Consider the following 26,539-nt stretch of genomic DNA (forward strand, 5'->3'; position numbering starts at 1 on the left):
CTTTCCCGTGACACGCGCGTTATATGCATTTTAGACAACACGGATTACTGGTTGTTCACCCTTCTAGACCCCTGCTACAAAGAGAACTTCTCATCTCTCATTCCTCTGGTGGAGAGGACGAGCAAAACGGTGCAATACCAGAAGGTCCTTGTTGAAAAATTGCTCTTAAAATTTCCATCTGACAACACTGGCGGCAGAGTCCGTCGTTCCTTGGCCAACAGAGGAGGGGCGACAAGGGGAACACACAGCAGTTCCAACAGAGGCAGAGCAACACTCTCCAAAGCCTGGGACAGTTTCATGACACCCCGCCAGCACCCTCACCCTGATGCGCGGCCTAGTGTCACAAGGAGGGAAAATTTTTGGAATATGGTGAAGGAGTACATAGCAGACCATGTCAGCATCCTCAATGATCCCTCAGTGCCTTACAACTATTGGGTGTCCAAGCTTGACACGCGGCATGAACTGGCGCTCTACGCATAGTAGGTGCTGGCCTACCCTGCTGCCAGCGTTTTTTCTGAGCGGGTATTTAGTGCTGCTGGTGACATTAACAGATAAGCGTATCCGCCTGTCAACTGAAAATGCTGACAGGTTGACTCTTAAAATGAACAAGGCCTGGATTGACAATGACTTCTCGACTCCACCAGAGGAAAGCTGATAAACATAAATGCACTTTAAATATGTTGTTTATAGTGTACTGAATACACTGTATTCCCATGCACCCCTTCCACCACAAACAAGGGTATGTGATTGAATCTTCCTTTTCTCATCCTCCTTCTCCTCTTCAATCATATCAACATGCTTATTTGTCGCATATAATGCCGTCGCATATATGTCCTTCTCATATAATGTTTTACAGGATCAGCTCACCAGGAGGCCCTCAACTACAATGTTTTACAGGGTCAGCTCACCAGCAGGCCCTCGCATATAATTTTTTACAGGGTCAGCTAACCAGCAGGCCCTTGCATATAATTTTTACAGGGTCAGCTCACCAGCAGGCGCTCACATATAATGTATTACAGGGTCAGCTCACCAGCAGGCCGTCACCTACAATGTTTTACAGGGTCAGCTCACCAGCAAGCCCTCGCATATAATGTTTTACAGGGTCAGCTCACCAATAGGCCCTCGCATATAATGTTTTACAGGGTCAGCTCACCAGTAGGCCTTCACCTACATTCTTTACAGGGTCAGCTCACCTGAATGCCCTCGCATCAATTTTTTTAGAGAGACAGCTCACCAGCAGGACCTCGCATATAATGTTTTACAGGGTCAGCTCACCAGCAGGCCCTTGCACGGGGATGTGCGATCCGCCCCAGGATATCTAGAGTCACCAAAGTGGCAGTCCTCACCCATAATGTTTTATATGGTCAGATCAGAAGGTCCTTGCTCCAAATGTTTGTGATGGTCACCAGCAGGCCATAAATCACAATTTTTCAAGGCTGTGTATGATGCCCTCCTTTATGTGTAACAAAGGGTGTATTGCAGTGCCGATTCCTTTGTAATTTTTGGCAGCATTTACACTTTATATACAAGTAAATATACAGGAAAGAATGTTTCCTAACAATTTTTCCTCTAAAATTGTTTTTTACAGAAAACTTTTTACCCACTGACCGCCTAATATACCTCCAGACACATAATCACTAGTTCTTTTCTGTAAGGTGAATGCCTAATTTTTGGGGCCTGTACTGGCCTACAGTAAAATTGTTATCTACTGACCGTCAAATATACCTCCAGCCACATAATTACTTGTTCTTTTCTGTCAGGTGAATGCAAAATTTATGAGGCTTATACTCCACTGGCCTACAGTAAAAATGTTATTCAGTGAAAGGCTAATGTACCTCCAGCCACATAATCACTTGTTTTTATCTGTCAGGTGAATGCATAATTATTGGGGCTTGTACTCCACTGGCCTAAAGTAAAATTGTTATCCACTGACCATCTAATATACCTCTATCCATATAATCACTTATTATTTTCTGTCCGGTGAATGCCTAATGTTTGGCGCCTGTACTCCACTGGCCTGCAGTAAAATTGTTATCCACTGACTGTCTAATATACCTCCAGTCACATAATCACTTGTTCTTTTCTGTCCAGTGAATCCATAATTTTTGGGGCCCGTATTACACTGGCCTACAGTAAAATTGTTATCCACTGACCATCTAATATACATCCAGCAACATAATCACTTGTTCTTTTCTGTCCAGTGAATACATAATTTTTGGGGCCTGTTCTCCACTGGCCTACATTAAAATCGTTATCCACTGACCGCCTAATACACCTTCAGCCACATTATCACTTGCTCTTTTCTGTCCGTTGAATGCCTAATGTTTGGGGCCTGTACTCCTGACCTGCAGTAAAATTGTTATCCACTGACCACCTAATATATCTTAAGCCACATAATCACTTGTTCATTTCTGTCAGTTGAATGCATAATTTTTGGGGCTTATACTCCACTGGCCTACAGTAAAAATGTCATTCCGTGAACGGTCAATGTATCTCCAGCCACATAATCACTTGTTCTTTTCTGTCCGGTGAATGCCTAATGTTTGGGGCCTGTACTCCTGACCTGCAGTAAAATTGTTATCCACTGACCACCTAATATATCTTAAGCCACATAATCACTTGTTCATTTCTGTCAGTTGAATGCATAATTTTTGGGGCTTATACTCCACTGGCCTACAGTAAAAATGTCATTCCGTGAACGGTCAATGTATCTCCAGCCACATAATCACTTGTTCTTTTCTGTCCGGTGAATGCCTAATGTTTGGGGCCTGTACTCCACTGGCCTTCAGTAAAATTGTTATCCACTGATCGTCTAATATACCTTTAGCCACATAATCACTTGTTCTTTTCTGTCAGGTGTATGCATAATTTTTGAGGCCTATATTCCGCTGACCTGCAGTAAAATTGTTATCCACTGTCCGCCTAATATACCTCCAGCCACATAATCAATTGTTCTTTTCTGTTCTGTGACTGTATAATTTTTGGGGCCTATACTCTACTGGACTATAATAAAATTGCTATCCATTGACCGCCTAATACGCCTCCAGCCACATAATCACTTGTTCTATTCTGTCAGGTGAAAGCATAATTTTTGGGGCCTGTACTCCTCTGGCTTACAGTAAAATTGTTATCCACTGACCGTCTAAAATACCTCCGGCCATATAATCACTTGTTCTTTTCTGTCCGGTGAATGTCTAATATTTGGGGCCTGTACTTCAATGGCCTGCAGTAAAATTGTTATCCACTGAACGCCTAATATACCTCCAACAGCCACATAATTACTTGTTCTTTTCTGTCAGGTGAATGCATAATTTCTGGGGCCTGTACTCCACTGGCCTTCAGTAAAATTGTTATCAACTGATCATCTAATATACCTTTAGTCACATAATCACTTGTTCTTTTCTGTCCAGTGAATCCATTAATTTTTGGGCCTGTACTCCACTAACCTGCAGTAAAATTGTTATGCACTGACCGTCTAATATACTTCCAGCCACATAATCACTTGTTCTTTTCTGTCGGGTGTATGCATAATTTTTGGGGCCTGTACTCCACTGGCCTACAGTAAAAATTTTATCCACTGACCATCTAATATACCTCCAGCCACATAATCACTTGTTCTTTTTTGTCAGGTGAATGCATAATTTTTGGGCCTGTACTCCACTGGCCTACAGTAAAATTGTTATCCAGCAACCGCCTAATATACCTCCAGCCACATAATCACTTGTTTTTTTCTGTCAGGTGAATGCCTAATTTTTGGGGCCTGTACTCCACTGGCCTCCAGTAAAAGTATTATCCACTGACCACCTATTATTCCTCCAGCAGCCAGATAATAACTTGTTATTTTCTGTCCGATGAATTCCTAATCTTTGGGGCCTGTACTCCACTGACCTGCAGTAAAATTGTTATCCATGGACCGCCTAATATACCTCCAGCAGCCAGATAATAACTTGCTCTTTTCTTTCCGGTGAATGCCTAATGTTTGGGGCCTATATTCCGCTGGCCTGCAGTAAAATTGTTATCCACTGACCGTCTAAAATACCTCCTGCCATATAATCACTTGTTCTTTTCTGTCCGGTAAATGCCTAATGTTTGGGGCCTGTACTCCACTGGCCTGCAGTAAAATTGTTATCCACTGTCCGCTTAATATACCTCCAGCAGCCACATAATCACTTGTTATTTTCTGTCCGGTGAATGCCTAATGTTTGGGGGCTGCACTCCACTGGCCTGCAGTAAAATTGTTATCCACTAACTGCCGAATATAGCTCCAGCCACATAATCACTTGTTCTTTTCTGTCAGGTGAATGCATAATTTTTGGGGCCTGTATTCCACTGGCCTACTGTAAAATTGTTATCCACTGACTGCCTAATATACCTCCAGAAGCAACATAATCACTTGCTCTTTTCTGTCCGGTGGATGCCTAATGTTTTGGGCCTGTACTCCACTGGCCTGCAGTAAAATTGTTATCCACTGACCGCCTAATATACCTCCAGCAGCCACATAATCACTTGTTCTTTTTTGTCAGGTGAATGCATAATTTTTGGGGCCTGTATTCCACTGGCCTACAGTAAAATTGTTGTCCACTGACCGTCTAATATACGTTCAGCCACATAATCACTTGTTCTTTTCTGTCAGGTGAATGCATAATTTTTGCGGCCTGTACTTCAATGGCCTACAGTAAAATTTTTGTCCACTGACCATCTAATATACTTTCAGCCACATAATCACTTGTTCTTTTCTGTCCAGTGAATCCATTAATTTTTGGGCCTGTACTCCACTAACCTGCAGTAAAATTGTTATGCACTGACCGTCTAATATACTTCCAGCCACATAATCACTTGTTCTTTTCTGTCGGGTGTATGCATAATTTTTGGGGCCTGTACTCCACTGGCCTACAGTAAAAATTTTATCCACTGACCATCTAATATACCTCCAGCCACATAATCACTTGTTCTTTTTTGTCAGGTGAATGCATAATTTTTGGGCCTGTACTCCACTGGCCTACAGTAAAAGTATTATCCACTGACCACCTATTATTCCTCCAGCAGCCAGATAATAACTTGTTCTTTTCTGTCTGATGAATTCCTAATCTTTGGGGCCTGTACTCCACTGACCTGCAGTAAAATTGTTATCCATGGACCGCCTAATATACCTCCAGCAGCCAGATAATAACTTGCTCTTTTCTTTCCGGTGAATGCCTAATGTTTGGGGCCTATATTCCGCTGGCCTGCAGTAAAATTGTTATCCACTGACCGTCTAAAATACCTCCTGCCATATAATCACTTGTTCTTTTCTGTCCGGTAAATGCCTAATGTTTGGGGCCTGTACTCCACTGGCCTGCAGTAAAATTGTTATCCACTGTCCGCTTAATATACCTTCAGCAGCCACATAATCACTTGTTATTTTCTGTCCGGTGAATGCCTAATGTTTGGGGGCTGTACTCCACTGGCCTGCAGTAAAATTGTTATCCACTAACTGCCGAATATAGCTCCAGCCACATAATCACTTGTTCTTTTCTGTCAGGTGAATGCATAATTTTTGGGGCCTGTACTCCACTGGCCTACTGTAAAATTATTATCCACTGACTGCCTAATATACCTCCAGAAGCAACATAATCACTTGCTCTTTTCTGTCCGGTGGATGCCTAATGTTTTGGGCCTGTACTCCACTGGCCTGCAGTAAAATTGTTATCCACTGACCGCCTAATATACCTCCAGCAGCCACATAATCACTTGTTCTTTTTTGTCAGGTGAATGCATCATTTTTGGGGCCTGTTTTCCACTGGCCTACAGTAAAATTGTTGTCCACTGACCGTCTAATATACGTTCAGCCACATAATCACTTGTTCTTTTCTGTCAGGTGAATGCATAATTTTTGCGGCCTGTACTTCAATGGCCTACAGTAAAATTTTTGTCCACTGACCATCTAATATACTTTCAGCCACATAATCACTTGTTCTTTTCTGTCCAGTGAATCCATTAATTTTTGGGCCTGTACTCCACTAACCTGCAGTAAAATTGTTATGCACTGACCGTCTAATATACTTCCAGCCACATAATCACTTGTTCTTTTCTGTCGGGTGTATGCATAATTTTTGGGGCCTGTACTCCACTGGCCTACAGTAAAAATTTTATCCACTGACCATCTAACATACCTCCAGCCACATAATCACTTGTTCTTTTTTGTCAGGTGAATGCATAATTTTTGAGCCTGTACTCCACTGGCCTACAGTAAAATTGTTATCCAGCAACCGCCTAATATACCTCCAGCCACATAATCACTTGTTTTTTTCTGTCAGGTGAATGCCTAATTTTTGGGGCCTGTACTCCACTGGCCTCCAGTAAAAGTATTATCCACTGACCACCTATTATTCCTCCAGCAGCCAGATAATAACTTGTTCTTTTCTGTCCGATGAATTCCTAATCTTTGGGGCCTGTACTCCACTGACCTGCAGTAAAATTGTTATCCATGGACCGCCTAATATACCTCCAGCAGCCAGATAATAACTTGCTCTTTTCTTTCCGGTGAATGCCTAATGTTTGGGGCCTATATTCCGCTGGCCTGCAGTAAAATTGTTATCCACTGACCGTCTAAAATACCTCCTGCCATATAATCACTTGTTCTTTTCTGTCCGGTAAATGCCTAATGTTTGGGGCCTGTACTCCACTGGCCTGCAGTAAAATTGTTATCCACTGTCCGCTTAATATACCTCCAGCAGCCACATAATCACTTGTTATTTTCTGTCCGGTGAATGCTTAATGTTTGGGGGCTGTACTCCACTGGCCTGCAGTAAAATTGTTATCCACTAACTGCCGAATATAGCTCCAGCCACATAATCACTTGTTCTTTTCTGTCAGGTGAATGCATAATTTTTGGGGCCTGTACTCCACTGGCCTACTGTAAAATTGTTATCCACTGACTGCCTAATATACCTCCAGAAGCAACATAATCACTTGCTCTTTTCTGTCCGGTGGATGCCTAATGTTTTGGGCCTGTACTACACTGGCCTGCAGTAAAATTGTTATCCACTGACCGCCTAATATACCTCCAGCAGCCACATAATCACTTGTTCTTTTTTGTCAGGTGAATGCATAATTTTTGGGGCCTGTATTTCACTGGCCTACAGTAAAATTGTTGTCCACTGACCGTCTAATATACGTTCAGCCACATAATCACTTGTTCTTTTCTGTCAGGTGAATGCATAATTTTTGCGGCCTGTACTTCAATGGCCTACAGTAAAATTTTTGTCCACTGACCATCTAATATACGTTCATCCACATAATCACTTGTTCTTTTCTGTCAGGTGAATGCATAATTTTTGGGGCCTGTACTCCACTGGCCTACAGTAAAATTTTTGTCCACTGACCATCTAATATACGTTCAGCCACATAATCACTTGTTCTTTTCTGTCAGGTGAATGCATACATTTTTGGGCATTGTACTCCACTGGCCTACAGTAAAATTGTTATGCACTGACCGTCTAATATACCTCCTTCCACATAATCACTTGTTCTTTTCTGTCAGGTGAATGCATAATTATTGTGTCCTGTACTCCACTGGCCTACAGTAAAATTGTTATCCACTGACCGTCTAATATACCTCCAGCCACATAATCACTTGTTCTTTTCTGTCAGGTGAATGCATAATTTTTGGGGCCTGTACTCCACTGGCCTACAGTAAAATTGTTATCCACTGACCGCTTAATATACCTCCAGCAGCCACATAATCACTTGTTCTTTTCTGTCCGGTGAATGCCTAATATTTGTGGCCTGTACTCCACTGGCATGCAGTAAAATTGTTATCCACTGACTGCCTAATATACCTCCAGAAGCAACATAATCACTTGTTCTTTTCTGTCAGGTGAATGCATAATTTTTGGGGCCTGTACTCCACTGGCCTACAGTAAAATTGTTATGCACTGACCGTCTAATATACCTCCTTCCACATAATCACTTGTTCTTTTCTGTCAGGTAAATGCATAATTATTGTGTCCTGTACTCCACTGGCCTACAGTAAAATTGTTATCCACTGACCGTCTAATATACCTCCAGCCACATAATCACTTGTTCTTTTCTGTCAGGTGAATGCATAATTTTTGGGGCCTGTACTCCACTGGCCTACAGTAAAATTGTTATCCACTGACCGCTTAATATACCTCCAGCAGCCACATAATCACTTGTTCTTTTCTGTCCGGTGAATGCCTAATATTTGTGGCCTGTACTCCACTGGCCTGCAGTAAAATTGTTATCCACTGACTGCCTAATATACCTCCAGAAGCAACATAATCACTTGTTCTTTTCTGTCAGGTGAATGCATAATTTTTGGGGCCTGTACTCCACTGGCCTACAGTAAAATTGTTATGCACTGACCGTCTAATATACCTCCTTCCACATAATCACTTGTTCTTTTCTGTCAGGTGAATGCATAATTTTTGGGGCCTGTACTCCATTGGCCTACAGTAAAATTGTTATCCACTGACAGTCTAATATACCTCCAGCCACATAATCACTTGTTCTTTTCTGTCAGGTGAATGCATAATTTTTGGGGCCTGTACTCCACTGGCCTACAGTAAAATTGTTATCTACTGACCGCTTAATATACCTCCAGCAGCCACATAATCACTTGTTCTTTTCTGTCCAGTGAATGCCTAATATTTGTGGCCTGTACTCCACTGGCCTACAGTAAAATTGTTATCCACTGACCGCTTAATATACCTCCAGCAGCCACATAATCACTTTTTCTTTTCTGTCCGGTGAATGCCTAATATTTGTGGCCTGTACTCCACTGGCCTACAGTAAAATTGTTATCCACTGACTGCCTAATATACCTCCAGAAGCAACATAATCACTTGTTCTTTTCTGTCCGGTGGATGCCTAATGTTTTGGGCCTGTACTCCACTGGCCTGCAGTAAAATTGTTATCCACTGACCGCCTAATATACCTCCAGCAGCCACATAATCACTTGTTCTTTTTTGTCAGGTGAAAGCATCATTTTTGGGGCCTGTATTCCACTGGCCTACAGTAAAATTGTTGTCAACTGACCGTCTAATATACGTTCAGCCACATAATCACTTGTTCTTTTCTGTCAGGTGAATGCATAATTTTTGCGGCCTGTACTTCACTGGCCTACAGTAAAAATTTTGTCCACTGACCATCTAATATACTTTCAGCCACATAATCACTTGTTCTTTTCTGTCAGGTGAATGCATAATTATTGTGTCCTGTACTCCACTGGCCTACAGTAAAATTGTTATCCACTGACCGTCTAATATAGCTCCAGCCACATAATCACTTGTTCTTTTCTGTCAGGTGAATGCCTATTTTTTGGGGCCCGTACTCCCGTGCGCTAAAATAAAATATTTCTAGGCTCCAGCAGGGCACATTTTTGAAAGTTTCCCTTTAATACGCATAAAAATGGCCCCTTATTAAAATACATATTTTTTGTGGGAATTTTTGCCATTGATCCCCCTCTGTTATGTCACTGTCCATGTTGTGGCACTATTTGTGAACTTCTAGTAAGTTTTTGGTGTCTTCAAACATGACCTGAAGGTTTTTCAGGTTTGCCTGCCATTAAAGTGAATGGGGACCGCCGCGAACGCGCGGTTCGCGAACATTTGATCGCGAATGCGCGTTCACGTTCGGGAAACGTCCCGGCCGATGTTCGTCCATCACGAGTGACAGTCTATTAACGGTGGCCACTGACAGAGGTTTTTCAAGACCGATGGTAGGAAGCTGGAACTGATGGACTAAAGCTTGATGAATGAAGTTACCAGCTCACCCAGAGTCCAAGAGTGCAGGCACAGACAGTGTGACTCCCTTGTGAGAGTGAGTCACCGGAAGAGATAGTTTCGGAGAGGACTTCTCTTTGTTTAGGACCACCTATCCAACTGATTCTAGACATTGGTGTTTCCCGGCTTCTGTGGACAATTACGCACAAAGTGTGCCTTGCCTCCACTACAAAAACACAGGTTCTCTGCTTTACGGCGTAAACATTCCTGATCAGACAATCGAAGGTGCTCTATTTGCATGGGCTGTTCAGGTAGGGTGGACACTAGAGAAATGACCGGCCTCTGGAAGGATGGAGACAAACGAGGTGGTCTTCTGGTGCATGCGACCTCCTTAGAACGTTCCCTGAAACGCATATCTATCCTTGTAGCCAAGGTGATCAGGTCATTCAGTGTAGACGGACGGTCGAGACCAGCTAATTCATCTATAATCCGGTCACAAAGACCCTCCCAGAACATCACTAAATGAGCCTCATTGTTCCATGCAAGTTCGGCAGCCAGGGTGCGAAACTGGATGGTGTACTGACCCACAGACAAGGAACCCTGTCGTAGATGCAGCAGGGTTGATGCAGCGGAGGACGTGCGGCCGGGCTTTTCAAAAACCAGCCGGAAGGTAGCCAGGAATGACTGCAGATTAGTGGTCTCTGGACCTCCATGTTCCCAAATAGGATTTGCCCACTCAAGTGCCTCATCAGCAGCAGGGACACAATGAAGGCAACCTTGGACCGCTCAGTGGGAAACTTCTGCCCATGCAACTCAAAGTGGATCAGGCACTGGTTCAGGATTTCACGACATGTTTTTTGATCTCCACCATAGCGTGATGGTAGCGGGAGTTTCACACCTGTGGCACACAAATCCGGATTCACTGGTGTGGGAATTGCAGGAGTAGCAGTGACTGGCGACCCTGCAGTAGCTGGAGAAGAGATAGCATCCAGATGTGCAGCAACATTTTGCATGAAATGCATCATGACATCTTGATGTTCGCTCTGGCGCCTCACTTCATGTAATAATTCCTGAACGACAGGCTTGGAGTAACCAGCGGGGTCCATGGCCTCAGTGTACTGACATGGATCAGGGGGTGTGAACCCACTGTGCCACTGACTGGCTATACTCTGGAGGGGCGTGTCTAAGCAACTACCTTGTTTTTGCTAGAGCCTCAGATGGTGAGGATAGACTTGAGCCGTTAGGGTAGTTGCCAGAGCAATCCCCGAGCCAGTGGAAGCTGGTCCAGGCGGAACAGAAGGTACCTGAGTAGGTACCAGAAATACAAGCGTAGTCAGGCAGGATTGGTATTTACCAGGATCAACAGAGCAGGATCAAGGGATGAGGCAGAGGCGTAGCCAGACAGGCAAAAAGTCAGAGCAGGCAGCACAGGTACAGGTCAGGCAATCCGGGTCGGCAACAGGAGAGTCATGGCAAGCAGATAGGGATCAGACGAATAGCAAAATCCAGGAACGAAGTATAAGTCAGGAGCACACGTGAGGAATCTGGGAAGGGGGCTGAGCCACTTAAATACCTGCAGGAGAGCCAGAGTTGGTTAGTGAGGTCACCTGACACAACCCACACAGCCCAGGGATTGATGCGCTCCGCTTGAGCAGTGTAACATGAAACCAGCCGACCTCATGCTGTGTCCAGGGCTGAGTGGAAGCTGTGGAGCGGAATCCTCAAAAGCAATCACACCTACAGAATAGAGCCCAGGACCTCATCGGTTAAATGGGAGGCACCAGCCACAGGCCACTTCTGAGCGCAGCGCCCGGGACAGCGACGATAAGCCGGGGGAGGGGGGGACAGCGGCATACAGCAGCCGCTGTTACACTTTTTATAGAATAGCAGGGGAATCTAACTGAAGTTGAACTTGATAGACATTATTTTTCCTATTGTACTATGTATGTTCAGTCGGTACCTCAATAAAATTAGATCTATGATATGATTGGTCATAATAAGCTATATCATTCCTTCTATTTTTATTAATCTACTCATTGTGTTTGTGTACTGTACCATGAATAAGCTCAATATTTCCTTTTATTGGCTCTGTTTCTATCTCTTACGTCTACTTTTAAGATGTTTGTTTACGGAAAGTGGAGTACAGAAACCCATATTCATTGCATCCTGTCTTCATTTTTTTTTTTTTTTTTTTATATTTTCCTTTATATTTCTACAGCATGACTATTCTTACATAATGGAAATGGAAAGAAATGATTGCAATAGAGCATTAAAAATACCCTTTATTATCTTATTCACAAAACCCAGAGGAACCTGACACTGTGACACATCAATAGGTAGGAAAACCCATTGAGAAGCTTCAATTCTTTCCAGCCATATTAGACATTGTAATTAGGTGAGCAGAAAAGTAATGCAAAACCATAGGATTTAGGTGCCCTCTGTTTCTGAAAAAGAACCAAGCAGGTGGCACAGGGAACCAGAGGGAAGAGATGCCAGATTTTGTCTTAGAGGTCATTAAAGTAGGAAGGAAATGGCTCCACATAGAGTTGAATGACAGAAGCAGCATAATAAAATGTTGAAAGCATATTTCCAGCAGAGATTGTGAAATATGAAAAAATAAACAAGGAAATACTGTGAGAAAGCTAACAAACTTGTCGGGAACAGTTTTGTGACAAATACAAAATATTGCACATTGCTTCGATTGTTTTAAGACCTTGAATGTATTCATAGAATTAACCTAATTAGAAACTATAACAATTCTTTTAGGTGGTTAGTATGCTTTTCATAAAAAAATGCCCCCTCTGTGAATTAGCCATTCACAGCTTGATGTACTATAAACTACATTGCTCAAATGTACATTGAAATACACATTTGAATCATTAGCTGGCACCGCAGTGGACAATGTCTCTCTCTCAATCCCTGTCCATATATATCCTTTTAAGACATTGGTCTCCTTAGGACCCCACACTAAATGGAGTCCAATGGACTCAATCCGTCCATGTTTTACATTTGATACACATTAGGTTTCTTGACAGAAAAGGCATGCTCCAAATAACTCCAATATAATATAGATTGTTATATAGAAGCAATATGGTCATAGACATATATGAATTTGACTGGGTTTCTGGGTTCAGCATATTGATGTCTCTAGCGCTATTGTGTGCATTAAAACCTCTTCAATATTTACCTTGGTCTGTCAACCTGCACACCTCCTACTTATCATCAGGGCTCGAGTCCTGCGGGAATGTGTGGAAACGGCATTCCTGCACTTTTTTTCATAGCAGGAACGCCGCTCCCTTTCAGGGCCGCTGTTCCGTTAGATTTCCCTACCCCGTGAGGTTTCCCTACCCTCGTCACTTCCGGACATGACGAGATGTGCCGGAGGGGCGCCGCGCTGCGCAGGTGCACAACGACGGGGTAAGGAAATTTCACAGTAAAGTTAGCTGGACACCGGCCGACACTGCGCATGCGCCGGGAGCCTCACCAGCGGTTAGGGTAGGGAAAAATTACGGGCCAGTGCGCAGGCGCGGTGATCGGATGGATGTTCTCAGCTGGACACCGGCCGACACTGTGCATGCGCTGGGAGCCTCACCAGCAGTTAGGGTAGGGAAAAAGCCCCTCCCCAGTATTAAAATCATTGGTGGGCAGTGCGCTCTCCTTCCCCCCCAATCATTGGTGGCAGCGGCAGTTCCGATTGGAGCAGTCTAATGCTGGGGGTCCGATCGGTTACCATGGCTGCCAGGACGTCCTGTCTGCCATGGCCTAGTTACTCTGCAGCAATATACTTACATGCGCTGTGGCCGCTTGGTTGCTCCTTCTTCTTGTAACTCACAGGTCTGTGCGGCGCTTTGCTATAAGCATAAGCGATGCGCCGCACAGACCTGTGAGTTACAAGAAGAAGGAGGGCTGGGCGGCCATAGCGCATGTAAGTATGCTGCTGACTAACTGACCATGGCAGCCAGACAAGACTTCAGTAGCATCCTGGCTGCCATGGTAACCGATCGGAGCCCCAGCATTACACTGCTGGGACTCTGATCGGAACTGCCGCTGCCACCAATGATGGATGGGAGGGCGCACTGCCCACCAATGATTTTAATACCAGGGAGGGGGCACTGCCCACCAATGATTTTAATACTGGGGAGGGTGCACTGCCCACCAATGATTTTAATACCGGGGAGGGCGCACTGCCCACCAATGATTTTAATACCGGGGAGGGGGGTGAGTGGGCACTGCCCACCAACGATTTTAATACCGGGGGGGCGCACTGCCCACCAATGATTTTAATACTGGGGGGGGGGGGGGGGCGCACTACCCACCAATGATTTTAATACCGTGGAGGGTACACTGGGGGCTGATGAAAAGGCACTGGGGGCTGATGAAGAGGGTAATGGGGGCTGGTGAGAGGCACTGGGGGCTGATGGAGATGCACTGACTGGGGGCCTGGGGGCTGATGGAGAGGCACTGACTGGGGGGCCTGGGGGCTGATGGAGAGGCACTGGGGAACCTCTGGTGAGAGGCACTGGGAGCTGATGGAGAGGCACTGGGGGCTGATGGAGAGGCACTGGGGGGCTGCTGGTGAGAGGCACTGGGAGCTGATGGAGAAGCACTGGGGGCCAATGGAGAGGCACTAGGGGCCGATGGAGAGGCACTGGGGGCCGATGGAGAGGCACTGGGGGCTGGTGAGAGGCACTGGAAGCTGATGGAGAGGCACTGGAGGGCTGATAGAGAGGCACTGGGGGCTGATGGAGAGGCACTGGGGGCTGATGGAGAAGCACTGGGGGATGATGGAGAGCCACTGGGGGCTGGTGAGAGGCACTGGGGGCTGATGGAGAGGCACTGGGGGCTGGTGAGAGGCACTGGGGGCTGGTGAGAGGCACTGGGGGCTGATGGAGAGGCACTGGGGGCTGATGGAGAGGCTACTGGGGTCTGCTATGAGGCTACTGGGTAGTTACACACAACCAAATCAGTATGGTCAACCTGATACTTCGTGTTATGAGCTAAACCCTTAAATTCAACACCAATTCACAAATAATGGGTAGCTTGATAAAACTTAACATTTAATAATCTTGTTTAAAATAATAGGCCCGTTGCATTGAAAACAACTATAAACTGCATACGAATTTTCCTGCAGAGTGATTAATAAGTAAGGGACCCGATTTAGGGATAGTGGTAAATTATAGATAGAGAAGAAGTGTTTAGACCGAGGGACACAATGCTGGGTCTCACACCGTAGGTGTCCCTAATTCTGCTTATGTCAATCTCTCACTATCAAACCCTAAAACATCCCTCTTATCCGTTTTTGACTGCCCAGCTTCGTCAGACAGATGTGAAAGGGTCCAGTCACTCCCGACTAGGGATGAGCGAACCCGAACTGTATAGTTCGGGTTCGTACCGAATTTTGGGGTGTCCGTGACACAGACCCGAACCCGAACATTTTCGTAAAAGTCTGGGTTCGGGTTCGGTGTTCGGCGCTTTCTTGGCGCTTTTTGAAAGGCTGCAAAGCAGCCAATCAACAAGCGTCATACTACTTGCCCCAAGAGGCCATCACAGCCTTGCCTACTATTGGCATGGCTGTGATTGGCCAGTGCAGCATGTGACCCAGCCTCTATATAAGCTTGGGTCACGTTGCGCTGCACGTCACTCTGCTGATTCAAGCATAGGGAGAGGTTGCAGCTGCGACGTTAGGGCGAGATTAGGCAGATTAACTCCTCCAAAAGACTTCATTCTGTGATCGATCTGCAGCTGTGGTTTATTGAAGTGCTAATATTGACTTGCTCACTTTTTTGAGGCTGCCCAGAGCGTTTTTAGATCACTTTTTTTCTGGGGTGATCGGCGGCCATTTTGTGACTTGTGGTGCGCCAGCACAAGCTATTACCAAGTGTATTTAACCATCAATAGTGTGGTTATTTTGTGCTATATCCTACATCAGCTGCAGGCTGAGCCTGTGTCACCGAAGTGCATTTAACCATCAACAGCCTGGGTATTTTTTGGCCATATACTACATCTGGTGCAGGCTGAGCCTGTGTCACCGAAGTGCATTTAACCATCAACAGTCTGGTTATTTTTTGGCCATATACCACATCTGGTGCAGGCTGAGCCTGTGTCACCAAAGTGCATTTAACCATCAACAGTCTGGTTATTTTTTGGCCATATAGTACATCTGGTGCAGGCTGAGCCTGTGTCACCCAAGTGCATTTAACCATCAACAGTGTGGTTATTTTTTGGCCATATACTACATCAGGGGCAAGTTGAGCCTGTCACCCAGCGCCTAAAAAATAGACCTGACATTTCTATTCAACAAAATCTGTACTGTTTTAGCTGGTCAAGTTATTTCTAGTGACCGTAAAAGCACATTTTTTTTTCTGGGTTGAAAAACTATTCCCAAATTTGCCATTCTCAAAATAACTAGTTTCTGGTATTTGAGGCCTACTTGAAATCTATCCCAAAAAGGATATCTTACATTGAAGGTGCTGATAGTGTCATTCAGAAAAACCTAAGACACACGCTACCGTGCAGATAGAAGTGTCATTCTGTGATTAAACCTATACCTGTCACACAGCGCAAAAATAAACAGGCCTGACATTTCTATTCAACCAAATCTGTACTGTTTTAGCTGGTCAAGTTATTTGTAGTGACCGTAAAAGCACTTTTTTTTTTCTGGGTTGAAAAACTATTCCCAAATTTGCCATTCTCAAAATAACTAGTTTCTGGTATTTGAGGCCTACTTGAAATCTATCCCAAAAAGGATATCTTACATTGAAGGTGCTGATAGTGTCATTCAGAAAAACCTAAGGCACACGCTACCGTGCAGATAGAAGTCTGATTCTGTGATTAAACCTATACCTGTCACACAGCGCAAAATAAAACAGGCCTCACATTTCTATTCAACCAAATCTGTACTGTTTTAGCTGGTCAAGTTATTTCTAGTGACCGTAAAAGCACTTTTTTTTTTCTGGGTTGAAAAACTATTCCCAAATTTGCCATTCTCAAAATAACTAGTTTCTGGTATTTGAGGCCTACTTGAAATCTATCCCAAAAAGGATATCTTACATTGAAGGTGCTGATAGTGTCATTCAGAAAAACCTAAGACACACGCTACCGTGCAGATAGAAGTCTGATTCTGTGATTAAACCTATACCTGTCACACAGCGCAAAAAAAAACAGGCCTCACATTTCTATTCAACCAAATCTGTACTGTTTTAGCTGGTCAAGTTATTTCTAGTGACCGTAAAAGCACATTTTTTTTTCTGGGTTGAAAAACTATTCCCAAATTTGCCATTCTCAAAATAACTAGTTTCTGGTATTTGAGGCCTACTTGAAATCTATCCCAAAAAGGATATCTTACATTGAAGGTGCTGATAGTGTCATTCAGAAAAACCTAAGACACACGCTACCGTGCAGATAGAAGTCTGATTCTGTGATTAAACCTATACCTGTCACACAGCGCAAAAAAAAAAACAGGCCTGACATTTCTATTCAACCAAATCTGTACTGTTTTAGCTGGTCAAGTTATTTGTAGTGACCGTAAAAGCACACTTTTTGTTCTGGGTTGAAAAACTATTCCCAAATTTGCCATTCTCAAAATTGTGGTGAACGGGAACAATGAGGAAAACATCTAATAAGGGACGCGGACGCGGACGTGGACATGGTCGTGGTGGTGTTAGTGGACCCTCTGGTGCTGGGAGAGGACGTGGCCGTTCTGCCACAGCCACACGTCCTAGTGAACCAACTACCTCAGGTCCCAGTAGCCAGCAGAATTTACAGCGATATTTGGTGGGGCCCAATGCCGTTCTAAGGATGGTAAGGCCTGAGCAGGTACAGACATTAGTCAATTGGGTGGCCGACAGTGGATCCAGCACGTTCACATTATCTCCCACCCAGTCTTCTGCAGAAAGCGCACAGATGGCGCATGAAAACCAAGCCCATCGGTCTGTCACATCACCCCCATGCATATCAGGGAAACTGTCTGAGCCTCAAGTTATGCAGCAGTCTCTTATGCTGTTTGAAGACTCTGCTGCCAGGGTTTCCCAAGGGCATCCACCTAGCCCTTCCCCAGGGGTGGAAGAGATAGAATGCACTAACGCACAACCACTTATTTTTCCTGATGATGAGGACATGGGAATACCACCTCAGCACGTCTCTGATGATGACGAAATACAGGTGCCAACTGCTGCGTCTTTCTGCAGTGTGCAGACTGAACAGGAGGTCAGGGATCAAGACTGGATGGAAGACGATGCAGGGGACGATGAGGTCCTAGACCCCACATGAAATGAAGGTCGTGCCACTGACTTTCACAGTTCGGAGGAAGAGGCAGTGGTGAGACCGAGCCAACAGCGTAGCAAAAGAGGGAGCAGTGGGCAAAATCAGAACACCCGCCGCCAAGAGACACTGCCTGCTACTGACCGCCGCCATCTGGGACCGAGCACCCCAAAGGCAGCTTCAAGGAGTTCCCTGGCATGGCACTTCTTCAAACAATGTGCTGACGACAAGACCCGAGTGGTTTGCACGCTGTGCCATCAGAGCCTGAAGCGAGGCATTAACGTTCTGAACCTTAGCACAACCTGCATGACCAGGCACCTGCATGCAAAGCATGAACTGCAGTGGAGTAAACACCTTAAAAACAAGGAAGTCACTCAGGCTCCCCCTGCTACCTCTTCTGCTGCGGCCGCCTCGGCCTCTTCTGCTGCTGCTGCCGCCGCTTGGGCCTCTTCCTCCGCCTCTGGAGGAATGTTGGCACCTGCCGCCCAGCAAACATGGGATGTACCACCAACACCACCACCTGCGTCACCAAGCATCTCAACCATGTCACACGGCAGCGTTCAGCTCTCCATCTCACAAACATTTGAGAGAAAGCGTAAATTCCCACCTAGCCACCCTCGATCCCTGGCCCTGAATGCCAGCATTTCTAAACTACTGGCCTATGAAATGCTGTCATTTAGGCTGGTGGACACACACAGCTTCAAACAGCTCATGTCACTTGCTGTCCCACAGTATGTTGTTCCCAGCCGCCACTGCTTCTCCAAGAGAGCCGTGCCTTCCCTGCACAAACAAGTGTCCGATAAAATCAAGTGTGCACTGCGCAACGCCATCTGTGACAAGGTCCACCTAACCACAGATACGTGGACCAGTAAGCACGGCCAGGGACGCTATATCTCCCTAACTGCACACTGGGTAAATGTAGTGGCGGCTGGGCCCCAGGCGGAGAGCTGTTTGGCGCACGTCCTTCCGCCGCCAAGGATCGCAGGGCAACATTCTTTGCCTCCTGTCTCCTCCTCCTCCTACTCAGCTTCCTCCTCCTCTTCCTCCACCTGCTCATCCAGTCAGCCACACACCTTCACCACCAACTTCAGCACAGCCCGGGGTAAACGTCAGAAGGCCATTCTGAAACTCATATGTTTGGGGGACAGGCCCCACACCGCACAGGAGTTGTGGCGGGGTATAGAACAACAGACCGACGAGTGGTTGCTGCCGGTGAGCCTCAAGCCCGGCCTGGTGGTGTGCGATAATGGGCGAAATCTCGTTGCAGCTCTGGGACTAGCCGGTTTGACGCACATCCCTTGCCTGGCGCATGTGCTGAATTTGGTGGTGCAGAAGTTCATTCGCAACTACCCCGACATGTCAGAGCTGCTGCATAAAGTGCGGGCCGTCTGTTCGCGCTTCCGGCGTTCACACCCTGCCGCTGCTCGCCTGTCTGCGCTACAGCGTAACTTCGGCCTTCCCGCTCACCGCCTCATATGCGATGTACCCACCAGGTGGAACTCCACCTTGCATATGCTGGACAGACTGTGCGAGCAGCAGCAGGCCATAGTGGAGTTTCAGCTGCAGCACGCACGGGTCAGTCGCACTGTGGATCAGACACACTTCACCACCAATGACTGGGCCTCCATGCGAGACCTGTGTGCCCTGTTGCGTTGTTTCGAGTACTCCACCAACATGGCCAGTGGCGATGACGCCGTTATCAGCGTTACAATACCACTTCTATGTCTCCTTGAGAAAACACTTAGGGCGATGATGGAAGAGGAGGTGGCCCAGGAGGAAGAGGAGGAAGAGGGGTCATTTTTAGCACTTTCAGGCCAGTCTCTTCGAAGTGACTCAGAGGGAGGTTTTTTGCAACACCAGAGGCCAGGTACAAATGTGGCCAGACAGGGCCCACTACTGGAGGACGAGGAGGACGAGGATGAGGAGGAGGTGGAGGAGGATGAGGATGAAGCATGTTCACAGCGGGGTGGCACCCAAATCAGCTCGGGCCCATCACTGGTGCGTGGCTGGGGGGAAACACAGGACGATGACGATACGCCTCCCACAGAGGACAGCTTGTCCTTACCTCTGAACAGCCTGGCACACATGAGCGACTACATGCTGCAGTGCCTGCGCAACGACAGCAGAGTTGCCCACATTTTAACGTGTGCGGACTACTGGGTTGCCACCCTGCTGGATCCCCGGTACAAAGACAATGTGCCCACCTTACTTCCTACACTGGAGCGTGATAGGAAGATGCGCGAGTACAAGCGCACGTTGGTAGACGCGCTACTGAGAGCATTCCCAAATGTCACAGGGGAACCAGTGGAAGCCCAAGGCGAAGGCAGAGGAGGAGCAAGAGGTCGCCAACGCAGCTGTGTCACGCCCAGCTCCTCTGAGGGCAGGGTTAGCATGGCAGAGATGTGGAAAAGTTTTGTCAACACGCCACAGCTAACTGCACCACCACCTGATACGGAACGTGTTAGCAGGAGGAAACATTTCACTAACATGGTGGAACAGTACCTGTGCACACCCCTCCACGTACTGACTGATGGTTCGGCCCCATTCAACTTCTGGGTCTCCAAATTGTCCACGTGGCCAGAGCTAGCCTTTTATGCCTTGGAGGTGCTGGCCTGCCCGGCGGCCAGCGTTTTGTCTGAACGTGTATTCAGCACGGCAGGGGGCGTCATTACAGACAAACGCAGTCGCCTGTCTACAGCCAATGTGGACAAGCTGACGTTCATAAAAATGAACCAGGCATGGATCCCACAGGACCTGTCCATCCCTTGTGCAGATTAGATATTAACTACCTCCCCTTAGCAATATATTATTCTACTCCAGGGCACTTCCTCATTCAATACTATTTTTATTTTCATTTTACCATTATATTGCGGGGCAACCCAAAGTTGAATGAACCTCTCCTCTGTCTGGGTGCCGGGGCCTAAATGTGTGACAGTGGCCTGTTCCAGTGGTGGGTGACGTGAAGCCTGATTCTCTGCTATGACATGAAGACTTATTCTGTGCTGACATGAAGCCAGATTCTCTGTTACGCGACCTCTCTCCTCTGCCTGGATGCCTGGGCCTAAATGTGTGACAGTGGCCTGTTCCAGTGGTGGGTGACGTGAAGCCTGATTCTCTGCTATGACATGAAGACAGATTCTGTGCTGACATAAGGCCAGATTCTCTGTTACGGTACCTCTCTCCTCTGCCTGGGTGCCTGGGCCTAAATGTGTGACAGTGGCCTGATCCAGTGGTGGGTGACGTGAAGCCTGATTCTCTGCTATGACATGAAGACAGATTCTGTGCTGACATAAGGCCAGATTCTCTGTTACGGGACCTCTCTCCTCTGCCTGGGTGCCTGGGCCTAAATGTGTGACAGAGGCCTGTTCCAGTGGTGGGTGACGTGAAGCCTGATTCTCTGCTATGACATGAAGACAGATTCTGCGCTGACATAAGGCCAGATTCTCTGTTACGGGACCTCTCTCCTCTGCCTGGATGCCTGGGCTTAAATGTGTGACAGTGGCCTGTTCCAGTGGTGGGTGACGTGAAGCCTGATTCTCTGCTATGACATGAAGACAGATTCTGCGCTGACATAAGGCCAGATTCTCTGTTACGGGACCTCTCTCCTCTGCCTGGGTGCCTGGGCCTAAATGTGTGACAGTGGCCTGTTCCAGTGGTGGGTGACGTGAAGCCTGATTCTCTGCTATGACATGAAGACAGATTCTGCGCTGACATAAGGCCAGATTCTCTGTTACGGGACCTCTCTCCTCTGCCTGGGTGCCTGGGCCTAAATGTGTGACAGTGGCCTGTTCCAGTTGTGGGTGACGTGAAGCCTGATTCTCTGCTATGACATGAAGACAGATTCTGCGCTGACATAAGGCCAGATTCTCTGTTACGGGACCTCTCTCCTCTGCCTGGGTGCCTGGGCCTAAATGTGTGACAGTGGCCTGTTCCAGTTGTGGGTGACGTGAAGCCTGATTCTCTGCTATGACATGAAGACAGATTCTGCGCTGACATAAGGCCAGATTCTCTGTTACGGGACCTCTCTTCTCTGCCTGGGTGCCTGGGCCTAAATGTGTGACAGTGGCCTGTTCCAGTGGTGGGTGACGTGAAGCCTGATTCTCTGCTATGACATGAAGACAGATTCTGTGCTGACATAAGGCCAGATTCTCTGTTACGGGACCTCTCTCCTCTGCCTGGGTGCCTGGGCCTAAATGTGTGACAGTGGCCTGTTCCAGTGGTCAGTGACGTGAAGCCTGATTCTCTGCTATGACATGAAGGCAGATTCTGCGCTGACATAAGGCCAGATTCTCTGTTACGGGACCTCTCTCCTCTGCCTGGGTGCCTGGGCCTAAATGTGTGACAGTGGCCTGTTCCAGTGGTGGGTGACGTGAAGCCTGATTCTCTGCTTTGACATGAAGACAGAGTCTGCGCTGACATAAGGCCAGATTCTCTGTTACGGGACCGCTCTCCTCTGTCTGGGTGCCGGGGCCTAAATATGTGACAGTGGCCTCTTCCAGTGGTGGGTGACATGAAGCCAGATTCTCTGCTATGGCATGAAGAGACTGATTCTCTGCTGACATGAAGCCAGATTCTTTGCTATGGCATGAAGAGACTGATTCTCTGCTGACGTGAAGCCAGATTCTCTGCTATGGGACCTCTGTCCAATTGATATTGGGTCATTTTTATTTTTTTAATTTTTATTTTAATTCATTTCCCTATCCACATTTGTTTGCAGAGGATTTACCTACATGTTGCTGCCCTTTGCAGCCCTCTAGCTCTTTCCTGGGCTGTTTTACAGCCTTTTTAGTGCCCAAAAGTTCGGGTCCCCATTGACTTCAATGGGGTTCGGGACGAAGTTCGGGTCGGGTTCGGATCCCGAACTCGAACATTTCCGGGAAGTTCGGCCGAACTTCTCGAACCCGAACATCCAGGTGTTCGCTCAACTCTACTCCCGACGCCACTGGTAGTCACATATATGAACAACTAGCCATAAATAGGATTTGCAACACCGTGTTCCTGCCTGACTTAATCAGACATATACAGGTTAACAACTGTATTGCTCAACGTATTAGGGAACTACGGTATCCCTTTAAAGCGATCCTTTCACCTAAATTCAGTTACAGGATCGCGCTTGAGTCCGCGCGATAGACGGGATCGGGCTGCTACTGAGGCCGACGGCGCATGCGCCGCCTGTACAAGCGCGGTCCCGGCGGCAGAGCCGGGTGTCAGTTACACTGCTTAGAGGCGGGGTTAGGGCAGGGGAGTTACAGCCTGGAGTGAGGGAAGGGCTACCCCCTTGACTTCTACCGTGACTTCAGGAGCTGGAGAGGAGTACTTTATAAGTCGTTTTTTTCATGAATATACATCCCAGGAAAGCGGCACAAGACTGAATGGGAACACAATGAGGATAATCTATAAGGTACTGGTGATAGTTTATTAAGTGAAATCCAGGTGAAAGGTTCGCTTTAATGCTCAAAGAATGTCCCGACGCATTTCATCAGCATCTGCCAACTCCTCAGGGGACTAGTGTATTATTTATGACCACAAGATTCCAAGTCATATTTCAAACAGGAATAATCAAAATTCCAAAGAGATATTATATCACAGATGATAACAAATCAGCTATAATCAAAGGTGATATGATATGATCAACCCAGATAAGCTTTAATCAATGCTCAAAACTAATATAGTGTTCCATACGAAAAACTGAATGAATCATTATGGCCAGATATTGCCAAATAAAATTTCATAACCATTCAGTAAGGTATGCCCAAATGCTCAAAGCAATAGTTCAATGGCACAAGATCACTATTATGTTCGTATACTCGTCTGTTCAATGTTCGGTGCGCATTGCTCAGAGAAGGATGGTGCGGGTGTCCTCCATGGCTGCTGCCATACGCAGGACGCCATGGATTACACCTGCACCATCCTTCTCTGAGCAATGCGCACCGAACATTGAACAGATGAGTATACGAACATAATAGTGATCTTGTGCCATTGAACTATTTAACTATTGCTTTGAGCATTTGAGCATACCTTACTGAATGGTTATGACATTTATTTTGGCAATATCTGGCCATAATGATTCATTCAGTTTTTGGAATGGAACACTATATTAGTTTTGAGCATTGATTAAAGCTTATCTGGGTTGATCATATCATATCACCTTTGATTATAGCTGATTTGTGATCTGAGATATAATATCTCTTTGGAATTTTGATTATTCCTGTTTGAAATATGACTTAGCATCTTGTGGTCATAATAATACACTAGTCCCCTGAGGAGTTGGCAGATGCTGATGAAATGCGTCGGGACATTGTTTGAGCATTAAAGGGATACCGTAGTTCCCTAATACATTGAGCAACACAGGTTTTAACCTGTATATGTCTGATTAAGTCAGGCAGAAACACGGTGTTGCAAATCCTATTTATGGCTAGTTGTTCATATATGTGACTGCCAGTGGCGTCGGGAGTGACTGGACCCTTTCACATCTGTCTGACGAAGCTGGGCAGTCAAAAACGGATAAGAGGGATGTTTTAGGGTTTGATAGTGAGAGATCGACATAGGCAGAATTAGGGACACCTAGGGTGTGAGACCCAGCATTGTGTCCCTCTGTCTAAACACTTCTTCCCTATCTATAATTTACCACTATCCCTAAATCGGGTCCCTCTCTTATTGATCACTCTGCAGGAAAATACGTATGCAGTTTATAGTTGTTTTCAATGCAACGCTTTTTTAACTTTACGGGCCTATTATTTTAAACAAGATTGTTAAATGTTACGTTTTTTCAAGCTACCCATTATTTGTGAATTGGTATGAGGCTACTGGGGGCTGATATATGGCTACTGGGGGCTGCTATAAGGCTACTCGGGGTTGCTATGAGGCTACTGGGGGCTGCTTTGAGGCTACTGGGGGCTGCTATGAGGCTACTGGGGGCTGCTATAAGGCTACTGGCGGTTGCTATAAGGCTACTGGGGGCTGCTATGAGGCTACTGGGGGCTGCTATGAGGCTACTGGGGGCTGCTATGAGGCATGGGGCTCTTATCTGAGCTCTGATTGGGGATCATTCATATTGGGGTCTGAGCTGAGGTGTGATCTGAGATCTTATTGGGGTCTTATTAACATTGGGGATCTTATTGGGGCTGTTAGCTGAGGTCTGATTAACATTGGGGGTCTGATTGGTGGTCTGACCTCAGGTGTAATGAAAAATATTTTTTTTCCGGAGCAGCTTGGAGAAAAAAGTCCTCACAGTCTCCCTCACTCCTTCTGCCCGGCCAAGCGAGCCAGCACCCCTGAGGCCAAGCCTGTCAGCATGAGGCCAAGCCTGTCAGCACCCCTAAGACCAAGCCAGCCAGCACCCCTGAGGCTAAGCCAGCCAGCACCCCTGAGGCCAAGCCATCCAGCACCCCTGAGGCCAAGCCAGCCAGCACCCCTGAGGCCAAGCCAGCCAGCACCCCTGAGGCCAAACCAGCCAGCACCCCTGAGGCCAAGCCTGCCAGCACCCCTGAGTCTTCAGAACGGTAAGTAAATTATATATAAGGGGAGCTTATAATATGAAAGAGACGAATTATGTCTGAACAGACATATAGCGCAAATTCTAGTTTTTGTTTACGTTTAATGTTGCACTGAATTTTCTGAGAAATATATGTATATATTTATTTATTTATATTTTTTTTTTTTGGGGGGGGGGGGGGTTGGGGCGGCAGTGGATCTTGGGTGAGTTCCCACACTTTTCTTCCCAGGACTTGACCCCTGCTTAGCAGCACTGGTACAGGGTATTACAATGTTTCAGTTTTGATTTTTTTTTTCCATTTGCCTCAAAAGGATGAAGTTGCAATGCCGTGCACCGTCACTACTACAGGTATATGCACATTTCCTTGGATTTTCACTTTTTTCCTGTGGAGCTGCCTGGTAGACTTGCTTAGATGCAACACAGACTTTAAGATCAGGATGCAAAGGATCATCCAGCCCAGCATCCTTCCCTTTCCTTCAGAATGACTTGAGCATTTCATGGATAACTGAGCCTGAGGGCTCATGCACACGGCAATTGCGGTTTTTGCAATCCGCAATGTCCTGTCCTCTGTAGAACTGTCATATCCTTGTTCAATTTTTTGGCAGAACAAACATACTGATGCAGACAGCACACAATGTGCTGTCTGTATCTTTTGCTGCCCCATTGGGTCCATATCTGATGCTCAAAAAAAAATGTGGATCGAATGCGGACAAAAGCCACGATCATTGGCATGAGCCCCGAATGAATTATCCAAATAGATATAAAAGTAATAATGAAGTATAATTATATATTTTTTTTCTCTTCTAGGTTATAACTTTAAACCAGTTTGAGGCCTCTTGCAGACGAACGTAAGGGCTCCGTGCCCATGCTGCAGCCCGCTAATTGCGGACCGCAATGCACGGGCACCGACCCTGGGCCAGCCGCATGCGGATCGTGACCCCATTCACTTGAATGGGGTCCGCGATCCGTCCGTTCCACAAAAAGATAGGACAAGTTCTATCTTTTTGCGGAACAGAAGCACGGAATAGAACACCACAGAAGCTCTCCATAGTGCTTCCAT

Source organism: Bufo bufo, chromosome 3 (genome assembly GCF_905171765.1).
Source record: "Bufo bufo chromosome 3, aBufBuf1.1, whole genome shotgun sequence".
Classification (NCBI taxonomy): Eukaryota; Metazoa; Chordata; class Amphibia; order Anura; family Bufonidae; genus Bufo; species Bufo bufo.